Below are 17185 nucleotides of genomic sequence, written 5' to 3'. Positions count from 1 at the left end.
TATTATAAAAAGCACAAAATTGTTTTCAAATATCTCTAAAAACTCAAACAACCAGACTGTGTCTAAATAGAAAGCCTTAGTTGTCTATTTTAATGAATTTGAATGAATACTTGTGAAAGCTCTCCCTTATTTTTAGTTGTTTATAAATAATTGTTCAAGTAGGCCATGTTTGGAGCACTTATTAATCTTTTTTTTATAAAAATACACTTCATACAGTATGCCAGTAAGATTTTCAAGCACATTCTATGTGTTAGTGAAATATGTTTATGTGATATTTATAAGAATTAGGTCTATTATTTTATTTTTACTCATCAAAATAGCAATGAATTATGATTTCCTTGATTTTCTGAAGTTTTTTGCAATGGCAGATCAAACAATTGAAATTTGTAGAGAGTTTCTTATTACCCCCTTCTCAGTGAAGGGATAACCACATTTATGAGAGAGGGAGAGAGTTTTAATTTAAATGCGTGTAGTAACTCATGAATAAAATTGTAGTTTAATATTATTTGTGGTTTTTAATGATTTAAACTTGTGATCTGTCAATCTATTTAGGAATTTATCTCCCCCTTCCTCTACCAAAACTTGATTTTAGGAAAATACAGATGGAAAAGCTACCTTTTCTTTTAAAATCAACTTGAGTATGTCTTCTGATAGAAAAATTTCCAAAAAAAATTTTCAAATGTTGAAAAGAAAAGACTATAAATCTTTGTTTAAAAATCTATTGGATTTTTCCTCACTAGTATGGGGATATTATGTGTTACACACCTTTTCATATAAATATAAGTGAATTATTATTTCTCCTAACATACTTACTATAAAATAAAGTCTATTTCAGATTAGAGTATAATGAAGGAAAAATCAATATAAACCAATAAATACAGGTAAACATTGCTGAGATTTCACCTTAGGGAATAATCAATGCTTAATATTTAGCATTGTGATTTGAAATAAGACTTATGCAAATTATGAAATAGTGAAAAAATACAGAGCTTCTGAGGACATTCTATTTTCTGATAGGTTAAGCAGTCATAACACAATTTTACCTGCAAGTGCTGAATCAGATGTCTCCATTTCAAAATACTTGGGTCTTTACAGTGTAAATGAATGATCATGAACAATACACAGTAGCCTTACCTTCCAAGTTCATTATACTATACATGTTTTGGGAGATTCTTTATATGTGTCCTTAATTATACAATAAGTTACACCCAAAGGAAACCTCTAAACATTTTCTAGTCATCCTCTGCTACTAATCTCCACCTAGAAATTGATACTGGATATGCTGGAGAAATTGATACTGGATATGCTGGATCATACCTTTTCATCTTCTGCTGCAAAATCAGTGATAATAACAGTTATGCTGCTCATGAATATGTAAATGAAATATGCATAAAAGAGAAAAATATTTGCAGGCACCTTAAACCATACACTGTGTACCCAACTCTATTAATTCAATAAAAAATGAAATTTTAATTTTTCAACCATTTTAATAGTGTTGCAAGTCATGCCATAATTATATGGAAATATATAAATAAGAGATATATGCAGATGCTCATGATAGGTGAACTGCAAATAAATCGGCATCTGAGCATGGCTATTGTGACGCATGCAGATACACTTATTACTTCACTCTTTTGCCTAGTGGTCCTGGAAAAATGCCTTAGGTCCTTAATAACCTTTATTTGCTGACTAAGTTCCACCCCCATAGTGCACCTCAATAAAAGACTAGAATAATGTTTAAATTATCTCACACATATTCACGTACTCTCTGTCTCTCTCTGTCTCTCTCTCTCTCTCTCTCTCTCACACACACACACACACACACACACACACACACACACACACTTTTTCTTTTTGGGAAGGGTAAAAAAATGACGGCTATATCCACCAAAGTGTTCTGAAAGAAGCACTAAGCTCTGCGAAGGAAATAAGTGGTGAATTTTATTATTGAAATAAGCAAGCATGTTCATGCATATTTTTACGGCATGCATGCCTATGCGCCACTCTGTGCAAACAGTGCTATTGCAGCTTGTGCGCGGTAATTAGGTTGATGTAATTACGGTGAAGTAAAGGCAGCCACACTGATAATTTCACACTGAATATTAAAGACATATGTGCCTTCCAGTGTACAATAAATGAACCTGAACTGCTGTCAGGGTCTAGGAGGACAGTGTGGCCAATGCACCTATTGTGTCCCTGCTGCAGAAAGGAGCCTGCCGATTGGCCACTGTCTGCAGCACATAGCAGTGGCTGGTTATAAAGGACTTGTCTAGGGGAGAGCCTGTAGGTACTCCATTGTCTGGTAAAGTTCATATGACTGCATTCTTTTTTGCAAGGGGGGGTGGAGGGAGAGTGGGGAGGGAGGGGGTGTCAGCTCAACTGTAAAAGCTGCACAGATTTCTCTCTCTCTCTCTCTCTCTCTCTCTCTCTCTCTCTCTCTGCCTCTCCATAGATCGTTTCTGTTTCATGCCCTGTCTCATTTCGCATAGCTAAAAGAGAATGCTAATTAAGATCCCATGTCTTAACTTGAAAATAATGACTCGGCTGTAATTAGAAATCTGGTGAGAGTTTAAAATTCTGCTCAAGGACCAAAAACCTTAGTTATGGTGCTTAGGAGGAAAATGAAGAATTATTTTTCTATAATCAAGGTAGACATGGGAAAGGGGGATCTTCCCCCATCTTTTTAACCAATTTTTTCCAATGGTGTTCTACTGCAGATGAGAAGATACTGTATTTCATAAACTATTTTAACCATCAAATTGAAAGAACACAATTCAGTAGCAATAGAAGCCTTCTTAATCCTCCTTAGGATGCAATTCAGATGAAAGAACTGCTTTTTTTATTTTTCTTTTTGTATGTGTGTGTTATAGATGGATCTGAGAATGCTGTCTGGGCTTGGTGCCAAGGGCTGGTATTTCACAGCAGCGACCGCCTCACAGACGAGCTGTGGGAAGCAGGAGGGAGACTCTCTCTTAGGGTGCCACTACTATGGAGACACAGCTGGGCTGAACAAGATTTGCTTCAAACGACAACAAGAGAGACAGAAAATATCTGGTTCAACCGCTGCCCAAGCAGGCAGGCACCAGAAGAGCTAGCAGCCAATCCGGCCATGCTCGAAGCCAGCTCTGCAGCTCAGCCAATCAGTGACATCACTGGTGAGAAACTCATTTACATCATGCAGTAATGAACTTTGTTTAACATAGCCTTCCCCCTTTCCTGTTACCCGCTCCCCGTATTAGGTCCTTCCATTAATTATTCTGCCGGCATAATTTAAACCACTATGCAAAAATGTGGCTACATGCTCTCTGATAGCTTTTACTTTTTCCTCCCACTGGTGTTTGCAAGGCACTGGAAGTGATTCTGCATACAATTGTATTTTGTTTTGACCTTGGGAAAATTATCTTCTCTTTCTTTTAAAAAATGGTATTTGAAACAAAAGACCACCCTTGTTTATTTTATCTGGTTCCCTTTCTCGTGAGTACATGCTTTCTCCAGGTCGGGATTAGACATGTGCCAGGTAATAGAGAAAAGTGGGTGCATTGCCGTGGAAGTTGCAGTGTCTCCAAGTAATCTGCATCTCAGGGCGTCCTTTAATGTTTCCAGATTTTGTGCTGCAGTGGCCATTTTACATACAGTGCTTTATCCAAAAAGCACTTATGTGCATCTGTCACACGGAGGAAAGTTCACTCTTGCTGTATTTCATTCTTCACTGTTCTCAGCCAACATGTCATTTTATTAATGAATAGCACTGAGGTCATTTCTGGACAAATCTCCCCCTTCCCACCGCAGCACAATGCACCTGATTTGCATCCATTTACTAGAAATACTGAATACAAGAACCAGCTTGAAAAGAAGTTGAGGGACCAGCTTACATATTATTTCAGAATATGTTCAAGGAAAGCAGTTTGTTTTTCAGAAAATGCAGTGTTTAATGTCTGCCTTGGTGTTTTTATAAATATGCCTAATCACTCACGATGTAATACCTCTAGCAAATTTATGGGATTGTTATATAACTAAAATATACCAAATGAAATAATATTCATGGATGAATTCATTTATCAACAAGAAACCTTTGGAAACACGATATTTTCTTGCATTTTTGTATTTAGCTCCAAGGATAAAGTCGTTTGTTCTAGAGATAACTTAGAGAAGCTGTAACATGTGGCAAGTGAGATTTTAGGATGCTTTATAGAATCTCAAAGAGCGAAACTGGGTCACACTTCAATGCGATTTCTATTAAGTCGTATCTTTATTGCATTACTAGCATTAAAGGGATACAAATTTGTAGCATAGAAGGTAAAGTTTCATTGTCTTTTTTTTTTTTACAGAATGCTTTGAATATAATTATTCAAAGACATGGAAATTTTAAAACTTCGACAAAGGTTTCATCATAGTGCATGATTATTTAAGAAGCTTAAAGAGTACAACGATAGGCATAGCCACTTTTTCAGGCAAATGAAGGATTTAGATTAGAAGCCATGGCTCTTTTAATTCATGTGGCATTCCATCATCCCATCATCAGTATTCAGGGGGTGACTGTCCTGAATCAGTCATGAGCTCCCCTGCTGCAGATCCTGTAATTTGAATCATGTGTAATAATATATTATCCTACTGGGGGCCTTCTTTCAGTAGGAGAATGGTTTATACATTCTGGTATAAGAGAACTTTTGGCTTCTAGCCGACTCACAGCCATTACTCACGTAGGCAATCACGATCGTCTTCCTTAAGGAATAACATCTGCACGCTCTCCTGAGCCAAAAATCTGCAACCTCCCCCACACTATGAATTATGATTTCTTAGAATTGGGAACACTTGACAAACTGAAGTAGAAAAATGCAAGGTTTAAAGGAATGGATCAAAATTTTATGGAGCATACCATATGGCAACAGCGCAAACTCCCATTCCTTTGAAATGATGGAGAATGAGAATCAAAAGAGACCCAAAATACACCTAGATGTGCTTGATTTTTTGGACACAGTGAAAAATAGCATATTTAGAATAAGGACATGGATGCCTGTATGTTTTTCTGTGGACATCCTACCTAAATCCTGTAAAGGGCGTGGCTACATGGAGAGATAAGTGGGAGGTGGAGATCATTGTGAAGGCACAGGAATTGTCACCTAGGAAAGGAAGCAATGTTATATAGCAGGACTCAGGAGTTATTCTAGTAACAGTCTGATTTTTCTCTTCTGACGACCTCAAAAAGTCACTTAACTTTGTTTAATTTTTTTGTTACCTACAAAAATTAAATACACTGCCAGCATAGAGAAATGTTCTCTGTGTGGAATGCTTTTCCTCCTGTTAGAAGTTGAAATCTTTCTTTGGTTCAAGGATCAAATTAAATCATCGCACGTCATCATGACTGGAACCTCTCACTTCTCCACCCTTTCCTTTGCACCTCCTTTATTGTGTCTGTGGCAGTCAATGTTGCTGTAGGGCCATCTGTGTACATCTTTGTCACTAGACTGAAAGCCCCTTGGAGACAGACATCATGTTGAACTTATCTTCCATTTTCAGCTCTAAGACTAATGAATTTTGCTCCAATCTTTAAATCTAAATTAGTTATTTGTAAGTACATTGCAATTTGTAGAGGAGGCATTACACAAATAGTTGCCAACTATTACACCCAGGTACCAATGCATATTAGTTTAACATTATCAATATTGTCTTTCATTTCAGTGGCCTCTCATAATAAAGCATAGCAAAAATGGTTACTGCATTTTTTATGAATAACTAGTTTTAGAAAACTGTAACTAATTTTCTTTTCCAATGTGGAATTAAGCTATCTTAGCTTGGTATTTCACCTATAAAATACAGATAATTCATGTAGATTAATTTCAAAGAAACCATGATGAGCAAATTGCACTATACAGCTCTACTGTTAATAGTATGAAGAATTAATTGCTTGGAAAAGTTAAGCAATTAATGTCAGATGTTCAAATGCTCACTCTATGAAGCAGAATAAGTCAGAATATATGGAATCTCTAGTTATACTCTTAGTGTTATAGTTGATGCGTGTATTTAAATATATAAACTTGTATAACCCTTTAGGAGTGTATTTTTAGATGTTTCAAATATAATCTTAGAATTACAAAATGTGGTGCATTTTGTGTTAAGTATACTTTAGGCTACTGTACTACTGTTAAGTTGAGACTAATTTCTTGGCAAAAATGACATTGATTTGCTTGTGAATTGTCTTTATGTTTTAAAAATTCTATTTCAAACTGTTTGCCTCTACACTGATGAAAAAGGAAATGAAATAACTAGAGAACATATACATCTTTGCTTTTATTTCAAGAAAAATAGAAATTTTAGAGCTGGAAATCAGCTAATGTCTATATTTAGTAAAAAGTCTTGAAAAAGAAAAGTACTTTATGCCAATGTTTTTCAAAAGTATTTTCAAGTTCCTGAAATTGCAGTCTAGAATGCAGAAAGACTGGATCAATATGTTTGTACTCCACCAAATAATATTCCCTTTTAAAATAAGCTTCATAAAACTATACAATCGTATACTACTAATATAAATCATGTTCACTTATGTTATCTAATACTATATGTAGGGTTTCTACTTTATAGATGAAAAAAACTAGATCTTACTGATGCATGGCTTTTTACTATACTATAATAGCCATTGGTATGTTATCATTTATATTAGTATTTATTGTAAATAATTCTTGTAGTGATGAAAAAGTGGAAACCTAATATTTGAGGTTCACTTTGCAATGGTTTTCAATTCATTTGACATATGTATCTTAAATCATAGAATTGGTTTAATCAACCCAGTTGGGGTCAATTTCTTTTCATTTTTAATGCATAAGTTGTGCCAATATTTCTGATTTTCAACTTGCTGAAGTTTCTGGTTATTTCCATCATGACATAGTTATTCCTCACCCAGCATTTAAAAATAGAATTTTGAACCATCTAAGTCCTAGAAAGTAACTTGTGCCCACTTAAGAACAAAGTTTCTCAAAGACAAGTGGTAAGTGTTGGCCCAGCATTTTTTGTTCAGAAATTATGTCTCAAGGCTTAGAAAGCGGGTAAATGTGAAATGTTTTAAATAAAGGAAATGTTATTTCCTAAGTGCATCACTTTTGGAGATATGGTATCTGAATTGTATTGTTGTATTTCCTAAAATTACTAAAAAAGTGATAAGAAAATGAAAGTAATGAAACATTTATCCTTATATTGGAAAATTTGAATATCATAATCTATGAGTCTTATTCCACAATTAACTCTTAAACTAGAAAATTAGGAATAAAAGTGGGAATTTTGCTTATACAGCAAAAGTTCCACGTAAGTAGTAATAGTTGAGCTACTTTTAAAATGGAAGAAAAATAGATAACGTTGGACCAAAAAGTTTGCATTACTGGTTTTCTATTTAACCCTTCAAACATCATCATCGTTAAAGGCAACATCAAGTGTATGTAGGTCTAAATGAATATTTTCATGTGTTGGTGGTACCTCTTCTAGTCATTAGTAGTGCCATTGGCCCATATCTGGTTGCTGATGCTGAGACAAAAAAGTAGGGATTAATGGCTAAGGGTCACTGGGCATAGCCTAGGTGCACACTATGCATTAAACTTTTAATTACTTTAAACTTTTAATTACTTTTTAATTGCATTATACTTTTAATTTTCAAACAAGTTATTATCATTCTCTTCTTAATATAAGATCGCTGAGTTTCAGAAGGTCAGGCAAATTCTCAAAGTCATATGACTAATAAGGAGCAAAACTAAAACTGAAGCCAAGGGTCCTGACTTGTAAGCCCATAGTTGTACAACTAATCTGAATAATCACTACACGGTGTTTTACTATATGGTTATAGAACCAAAAAAAAAAATTTCAGACATTATATCCATAATGCAATTATCCTGTTCATTTTTATAGATGTTCATTTTTTAAATCTCATTTTATTTTAGTATTTTTAAACACTATTTGAAAGCTATTGAGCTCACCATAATGTCTATATCAATATTTTCTCTATAATTTGATATTTATAGAAAGCATTCAGATCATTTAAAGTAATGAATACAAAAGCAATTTCAAAATAGTAAAGTACTGTATTAGATTAATGCAAACTCACACTATTATTAAAATGTCTTTGGATGTCTGAATTTCTAAAAATGATTATTAGATTAATTGTTTTCATTTTCTCTTTCCCCTAGATATGTATGTATTAAGTACGTTGCCTATTTTATGAGAATATTAATACTTATTATTTGACAAGTGCAGAATATCATTTAACCACCTCATTAAGCCCTGACTATCCAGACATGTAAAGTAGTGCAGTTTTCTCAGTCCTGATTGCATCTCTTCTGTCTGTGACCCACTGAAATCAAGGGGATGTTAAAGAGGACACTCATATAGTTGCTGATCATGTAGTAGTAAATTTTAAGATAGATGTTCTAGTTTTTAGCTTGTGACCTAAGGGATATAATCAAACACTACTGAATTTAAGAGAATCAGTTTACTTTTGAGAGAGAAAAAAAGAACGAAATGGACACAATTTACCTTCTCTGCTGAGTCAGCATCTAATTACCTTTCTCAGCTGTCTGAGGATTTCTTTCTTAAACGTGCTGCACCAGAGCCTAGGGATTTAGCTCAGCGGCATAAGTGACTGCCTGGCAAGCACAGGGTTGTGAATTTGATCCCAGTACCAAACAATCACCAGAAAACCTATGGTCAATAACCTAGCATTCTGAACTCTAGATTTAACATTGCTATTAATGTTCAATGTCAATATGTTTTGGAGCATAATTAGAAATTTTTTTTTCTTTTTTTTTTTTTGTTGTGAGGTTTTTTGTTTTGTTTTGTTTTGTTTTTGTTTTTTTGAGACAGGGTCTCCCTATGTAGTGTAGACCAGCCTTGAACTCTTTAATATAACCCAAGCTGGCCTTTAACTCACAGTGATCCTCCTGCCTCAGCCTCCCAAGTGCAAGAATCACAGACATGTGCCATCATGCCCAGCTGTAATTACAATTAAAGTATCTAGTGTTATTATATGATTTATGGTCCCTTATATTAAAAGATAAAAAAGTGCAACAATGTGAACCTTATGACTCATACTTCAGTTTATTTTGCTTTATCGTGGTTCTGTAGTCCTAACGCATAAAACTCAAGACACTGTAGTTGGAAAGTCTAGCTGGTGTATGATGAACTATTCTCTTGAACTATTCTCTGCACTCTATTGGTGCAGAACTATTCTCTTGAGGTTTTGAAGATACTAGGTCCATCTGTGCAGTATAATGGTCTCCTTGTCTCTCATTAGTACTTTTTAGGGTCATACTGTGATTTCTCCTATACCCTTCATTATTCTCCTCTACTTAGAACTTAGTTTTACTTCCAAGATTCCATTATTTTTATGTTACTAAAAATTCCTCTTTGTGGACAAGAAGTAAGGATAATATAGAACTTAACTTTTTTATCTTTTTAGCTTTTTGAGAAGGATCTAGCTATGTGACTCAGGCTGGCCTTGAGCTCACTTTGTAGCTAAGGATGGTCTTGAATTCACAAGGATCCTCCTGCCTTAGCCTCCCAGGTCCTCCTGTCTCAGCTTCATCTACTAGCGGTTAACTTTATTGATTTTTTTAAACTTACAAAGAAAGTACACCAGTGATAATGTGTTTAAGGTATGTGTTTTCAGAATGTTTAATTTTATACAAGGAAAACCAGAGCTAAGTACAGCAATTCTAAATTAATGATCACTTAACTCTGTGATTATAGCAGTGTTAGGAGCACAGGATCATTGGTCAAATGCTTAGAATCTAATTCCATTACATTAAACTAGAGGCATGACTGGATAAGTTTCATAAGCGTTTTTTGTGTTTCAGTTTTCTCATTTTATAGTTATATGTACCTTGAAAAACTGAAGATTTTATGCATTCTGCAAGAAATGGCAATTATAAAGGTTAATAAATTCATGTTCAATATTCTTCAAAGCACAGAATGTAGGGGGAAAGAGAAAATTGTGTGTATTTGAGTAAATTTTTGTGCAGGGTAGTTCTGTGCTCTAACAGTAATGTAGTCATGATGTGTACAGACTTACGTTTATTGATTCCGTTTCACCTTTTCCATAAACTTTTTCCCATCTCAATAAGTTATCAAAGCACTGTTTTAATCTTCAGTCTTATCCCATCAAATTTTAGTTTTATTTAAAAAAAGCTACTTAAAGGAGTGTATAATCTTATAATGAGATTAGCATAATTTTATAATTACTGGCAACTAATAATATTTAATTCATTGATTATAATTTTCCTCTACTATTTGTGTACATGAGAAAAACAAAGGTCTTAAATTATATGTAAAAATTTATAAAATCAATTATTCTGTTTTTTTTTTTTTTTTAAGGGCACTGCAGTGGGGCTAATGTTTCAAGCTTTCATATCTGTTAGAATGACTACAGGCCAGGCCCATGGTCAGGGGTGTTCTGTACAAAAATCCAATCTACAGCCCAAGTAACTAAAGTTTAAGAATCAGATATTTCACACCTACAAACTTGCGGTAGCAAGTTCTCTTCTGGTCAGGGAGAACCAAATAGATTCTATTCAGGAGACCTGGCTGAGGACCCTGTATAACTGCTATAGGCTTTGCTTTTCTTACATAAAATGAGGATAGTAATGACTATCCTGAAAGATTGTGTAAGTTAAATAAGAAAACCTATGGAATAATGTTAGATTTTTCCTGTCTTTGATGGGCTTTTGTAAAGCTTGTTCACCTGTGTGTTTAAATGTCAGTGAAGGAAACAGGATTGCAATAAAATCCAGCATCCCAGGAGATAAGGTCCAGTGTTACTTGTTGTAGAGTAGAGAATGACCAAATGGCTGTTATTTACATTTCTAATGAAAATTCCCATTAGCTCCACTGGTTTCAGGGATTGAAATGAAAGCTAATGAAATCAGATTGCTTTCTTATCTCACCTGGAAATGACTAAGACCAAACAGAGTTGTATTTTAAGAAGTACATGACCTTTTTCCTTAGTGTACTCTCTTTTACTCACAAACACATACACAGCCCTCTACCTCTATCTCTGAATCTCCCACTTAGAGAACCTAATATTTACATAGAGGAGAAAATCACAGAGGGTCTCCAGTGACTGAAGCAAAGGGATATATGAGGCCATACAGTTTTTTAAATCAGTATTAGTGATGCAAATAATTGTCAAGAATGTTACTATTGTCCACATAACAGCATATTTAAATGTGTGCTGATTTTATGATAGTTTTATAATTTCATCTATTAAAGTTCTTTTAATTTCTTTCAATCTTATCTCATGCTTTTTTGGGTATGGTCAATAATGAAGATGATGATTAAATAAATTTTGCCATGTTATATTTTAGCTGTAGTGATTGGTTGATTATGTCTATAAGAAAAGCAAAGAAATTATATGGTTTATTTTTGGTATCCTGTAATAGTAATGTTGCCTTTCAGTAATCCCTAACTTCTTCCTTAACCTAACAGCAATTAGCTGATAGTGTATTAAGCATCATAAGATGTAGTTCAGGATGTCACTATCAAGTATTAGGATCTACTTAGCTTTTCTGTTCTTTGGAAACTACTCATGAAGTAGTTTCCAGTGAAGTTAAGCTTTGCTATTACCTTCGTAGACCTCATATTCTTTAAAAATTTCATTAAGCCTATTTCAATTATTTTTTACTTCTATTATTTAGCTTTTCAGGAATCACTGAAGATCTGCCATTGTAAGAACATCTTTTCTTTAGGAATAGACTTCAGCCTTGAGAACAGTTAGAAACCATATCCCCAGGTTCCCCATGGATGGTTCTAGTTTATTCCAGGTATACCAGAGTAATTTTTGATAATTATCTTTACCATTGTTAGTAGGACACACTTTAGGTTACTAATTATGTAACTACTCTAAAAAATAAAGTTAATTGCTGAATTTTTTGTTAAAATTCTGCTTTCGGATATTCTGTTCTGTGGTTTTCATGAAAATATTTTTTCTTTGCAGGCTGTATCCTGAAATTTTGCTTTTCAAAAAATAGTTTCCACAGCCAAAGATGTTTTTGCTGATATGCATTAAACATGGGATGTGTAATTGTTGATTTATACTCAGTCACTTGAGAATCAGATTAATGAGGTACTATTGTTGAGACTAATAGCAGGAAAGAGTCCAGGATGCTAATTCATTCAACAAATATTGGTTGAGCACTATCTGTGTGGCAATCACTACTATTTGTACTGAAGGATACAGCAATAAAACAGTTTCATGTTTTCATGAAGCTCGTGCTCTAAGTGTCCTTTATAGGATAATAATATTTATATTAGTTCACACTTTATTTTTGAGGGATACATTCCAAGATCCTTAGTGAATGCCTGGAATTTCACATAGTCACAAACATCATATATTCTCTGTTTTCCTATATACACATAACCATGATAATGCTTAATTTATAAACTAGGCACAGTGAGAGATTGACAGCAATCCCTAATAATATAGTAGAACAATTATGATAATATTTCATAAGCATCAATGGCAATAAAATTGTAAGCATCATTACTTGGGATCTATTATTAAGTAAAGTATGGGTTACTTCAGTACAAGGACTGCAATACAGCAGATTGATCTGGTAATCAACATGGCTACCAAGTAACTGAGAGGCAAGTGGCTTCTGCAGCGTGGATACACTGAACAAAATGATGACGTGCCTCCTGGGTAGGATGAAGTAGGACAGTTATCTGTAATAGGACATGCTGTAGAATTTATGAATTCTTAATGGAATTTTCCCTGTAATATATTCGGATTTAAGTGTATCATAAATGAAACCATAGAAAGTGAAACCTTGGTAAAGAAGGTCTGCTGTATTAAGTTATACAATAAGATTATGTTACTTTATAAAAATTGCTCTGATAAAATAAAGGCTTCATTTAATAACCAGCCAGTTGTTATGAAGACTGCTGCGTGGCCGAGGAGTGTGGTTCAGTGGTAGAGATTTACCTAGCATGTTTGAGGTCCTGGCTTTAATCCCTATTACTGCCAGAAACAAAAATAAAAACAAAACACTGCTTTAGGGACATACTTTCTCTCATTCACTAACTTACCTGACTGATGCCTTGGGAATTTTGACAGTTAATGGTCCTGACTGCCCATGATTTTTAAATGTCACTTAGTAAAAGAAGAGGCACAGAAAACCAAATTTCTAATAATTTTGATATTTTACCAGGTTCTAGCCCACATTTAAGGTGTACACGGAGAACATTACCTTGTCACTGAAATTGTTTTGTTTCCTTGGTGTGACAGATAATATTGTCATTTTCTTCCAAGATGTATAATGCAACTTTAAAAATGTATCTTGGAGATTTTCAAGTTATTTCTCCTCCATGCAAGCTTCTTCTCTTTTTATTTGGTGCTTGGTAAAGGCTGAGTAACTTAAAATTTTAATAATTTATGAGCATAAAAGACAATCAGAAAATAATATATTAAGTTATATACATTCAAAATGAGAGCAATCATATAATAAAATCAGAACCATCTGAAGTTTAAAATAGACTGAAGATAATGGTTTAATTCCATTATTTTTCAAATATGTACAGAAAGTATAAAAAAGAAATGTATTCAAAAACAATGACTTCTTTTGAATCTTAAAGTACAATTCTGATTCTAAAAGTATTTTTCCATCATAAATCTGAAAAACTTGAGTCATATGGAAGAAAATTAGAATCCTAGTTATCTTGTTTGATTTGATTATTAAGATTGCACAAACTCTATTTAAAATTTCATATCTTTTGAGTAATTTTCATCTATGAACAGTTGTATATCTTGATTTTAGACACAGAAGTGACAATATTTAGAGTCATATGCAGAATGTCCATTTGGATTAAAAATGAAGGAAGACAGAATTTATAAGATAAATATAGAAAAACCCCTGGGTTTTTAAGATTGCAAATATACAAATTATATGAAGTGATAAAAGATGAATATGAAAATATCCATTTCATTTTATATAAAAAAATTTGTTTTGTGGTAAATTCAGGTGAGTCGTTATAAAAGCAATAAAACTTTCATAAATGTGGTTACTCCTAGCTCTGCAGGATTCTGGAAAATGTCCTCCACCAGATCATGAAGGGGCTTGTTTATTAGGGATCTTTCTTTGTCCTGTTTCAGCTTTCCTCATTCACCTAGCTCCCAGCACTCAAAAATGACCAACTTTTGCCACCTACCTCAAAAAAAAAAAAAAAAAAAAAAAAAAACTTCAGAAAAACAGAATAATAACAAGTACTCCCACAGATTTTTTGCCACTTGTATCATTTACTTACACATCCTCTTGCAGAACAGGAAGCAGAAAAGCTGGAGAAAAAATCAGACTCACTTGGGACTAGTGAACCCCAGCAGAGTTTGATAGCTTTATGTTTTAGAAAGCATAAAATGATGTTAAAAAGTCACAGTCTTTTGCTAAGTGCTTTATGATATCAATTTCACCTCTAAAATTAAATAAATTAGGGTAAATGGGAGCAAATACTCTTTATAAGTTACTTGTTCGTTATTATTCTTAGCGAGCTCTAGACTAACTCTATTGTTTGTTTGACATAGCATATTTAAAATTTATAGCCATGATATCATTTCCATTTAGTTATTTTGAGATTGTGTTCCCACTCAGGTTTTTAATGGTTCAAGGGAGATAGTAGGGTCACTTTTAAGCAATTACCATAGAAATAATCCATTTTAAAGTGAATTAAGTTCTTTGTGCTGTTGAACAAAGAACACTGGACTTGAAGTCTATTACCCAAAAAATATTTCAGTGAGAGTAGGAATCTGAAGATCTCAGTACGACTGCTAGTTTTGCCCTAGTTATTTGTGTGAAAATGGGACTCCAACTTTATTGGATTATCCATCTATATAACGATGATATGAAACCAAATCAGGTCTTTTAATGTCACTTACCCATCACAAGTAGAATCTTTTCTTAAGTCAGCTCAGAAGCCAAAAATATAAAACAGACAAAGATATAACTACCTTGAGGCGACTTGGTAGCAGCTTCAGAGATCTATGAAAAAAACTCTGAAGTAGGTAATTGCTTAGATTCCTTAAAGTTTGAAAATTAGACTGCTATTTTGTGTTTTATTTACTCCACACCCACCAGCTAATAGATAATTAGAAACTAAATTTCCACTAGATGGCAGTAGATCAAATCTTTGTTCTGGTAGTTTTGATATTTGACAATCTTTAATCCAATATTTGATCACCTATTTGCACTAGCTGTACAAATTTCTGAAGAATCTCATTTTTAATGTTATGTGTTAAATTGTTTATCAATCTTTTAATTTATTTTCATTCTGTATCCTATTTTCAAGACATTTTGTTGCTATTGGTAAGTCTAATCTTCATGTTGACTTCTAAAATATTACATACTTTGTCGTGGAAATTTCTTAAAAGTTATGGAATAGAATCAATGAAGACTTTCACATAAGCATTAACCTAAGCTTTAAGGCAAAGGTAAAAGTGACCTACTTGCTGTTTATGTTTCTTACCCCATATCACTTACCTGCTTGTATGGTACTGAAATTCCCATGCTAATGGTACTCTTCAAGAAAGAGATGCTTCCAAGTCATCCTTGGTGACAGGTGTACATGATAAGGATAACCAGGGAAGTGAGGCACAGGGAAAGATCCCTTTCACCTCAGTAGAGTACACAGATCCTCCTTGGAGGACCAAACATTTTTCTTTGGGATTAAATAGTCTCTCAAAACAAAGTAGGTCTGGCCAAAGTGATCTCTTCTCAAGATTCCCTTGTATCTTCTTTCTTTTCATTATTATTATTATTATTATTATTATTATTATTATTATTGGCTCACTTATTTATACTTCCCAAAAAGAATTGGTTGAGATAATTTGTTGCAAAGATCACCTTTATAAGTTCTCATAAGCTCATTAAGAACAGCTTACACTTGAACAATTAATATAAAAAAACTAAAAGGGTATGCTTTTTTCCAAATAAAATTATTAATAGTTTCCATTTTATTTTTAAAATTAACCAGATTTGGATGAGATTGAACAAGATTACTGAACACAGAGTCATCCTTGCCTGGAGCATTAATTTCTGCTTTTCAGATTAGGTTCTTGTGGACTTAGCAAATGTAAACTTCACTGCTTGAATCTCCTTTCTAGAAAGATGTGGTCACAGGTATTGAAAGTTTGGACTGCTAATTATGTAGCCCTTAATAAAGAGAAGCAAAGAGACTTTAAAGAAAAGCTAAATTTAAATTCAGATTTCTACCTCATTAGTTCAATTTTATCGACTAGATATAATCTTTTTCTAATGCATTATGGAAAAAGAATATCATTGTCAATATTAATTTTAATGTAAAACTGGGAGAAATTTAAGTGGCTTGCTTCCATTACATTATAAAAATCAAAGAAAATTCCAAAATTAGAAATCCAAAGATTGTTAGTTCATAGGATATTTGGAATAAAAGATTGAATCTTTTCATTATCACTGTTTGTAAAAATATTTCCATTACCATTAAATGTATGAGAATTAGTCATTGTCCAAAATTCTCTTAAACAATCAGCTTTTGATTTTTAAATATACTTCTTCCACATTAGATTTCTATAATTTTAATTAATAGAATTAATATAATGAAATTCACATTTTGAAACTTTTCTTCACCTTATAGATTTAGAATGAACAAAATAAAGTAACTTTGAAATGTCTACTCAAAGAAAAGGATACTGAATGACATGCATGAATCTTGTAAAGAGTGAAGAGTTTTGTTTTGCTCTGTTTTTCATGAAGGCCTATGATGAGCTTTTTTGCTTATTTCAAACTTCAAACATTTTGCTATCAGAATGAATGGACACTGAAGACATTTGTGTCAAGAGCTTTTCTGGAAATCATTTATTCTGGACATCATTATGCTGAGTTGGGGGTGGTGGACAGCTTAGTCTCACAAATACTACTTTCTCACTTCAAGTAAACATAGAAATAACCTCGTGTTTGGATAAAAACCTCCTATGACTTTCTCAAAAAAACCACCTACAACTACCAAATCCCACTCTATTATCTCCCTCCCAAATACAGGAAAGAGATTTCTTAGCCACCAAGTGAGCAGTTAGGTGGCGCCATATGATTAATTCTGGCCAATGAAATGTGATGAGTCACTTCCTGGAAGAGCAAAAGTGGCAACTCGCCCTGTCCTCCCAGCTGGAGTGGTAAGGGGCGGTACACGATGG

General features: G+C 33.6%; 1 long non-coding RNA gene across 1 annotated transcript in view; it reads left to right on the top strand.

The window, feature by feature from the left end:
* The first annotated feature begins 2226 nt into the window (after positions 1–2226).
* The window catches only part of LOC101787661 (uncharacterized), a 432599-nt gene continuing 417640 nt past the window's right edge, over positions 2227–17185 (top strand). The window contains exons 1-2 of the long non-coding RNA XR_010039364.1: positions 2227–2302; positions 2871–3155. This is a non-coding gene — a long non-coding RNA (uncharacterized LOC101787661). The remainder of the gene's footprint in view (positions 2303–2870; positions 3156–17185) is intronic.

This window comes from Cavia porcellus, unplaced genomic scaffold (genome assembly GCF_034190915.1).
Source record: "Cavia porcellus strain 051 isolate PalLab524CR breed Dunkin Hartley unplaced genomic scaffold, mCavPor4.1 scaffold_15, whole genome shotgun sequence".
Lineage (NCBI taxonomy): Eukaryota > Metazoa > Chordata > Mammalia > Rodentia > Caviidae > Cavia > Cavia porcellus.
Note: the sequence above shows the minus strand (reverse complement) of the source record. Positions and strands in the feature narration are given on the sequence as shown.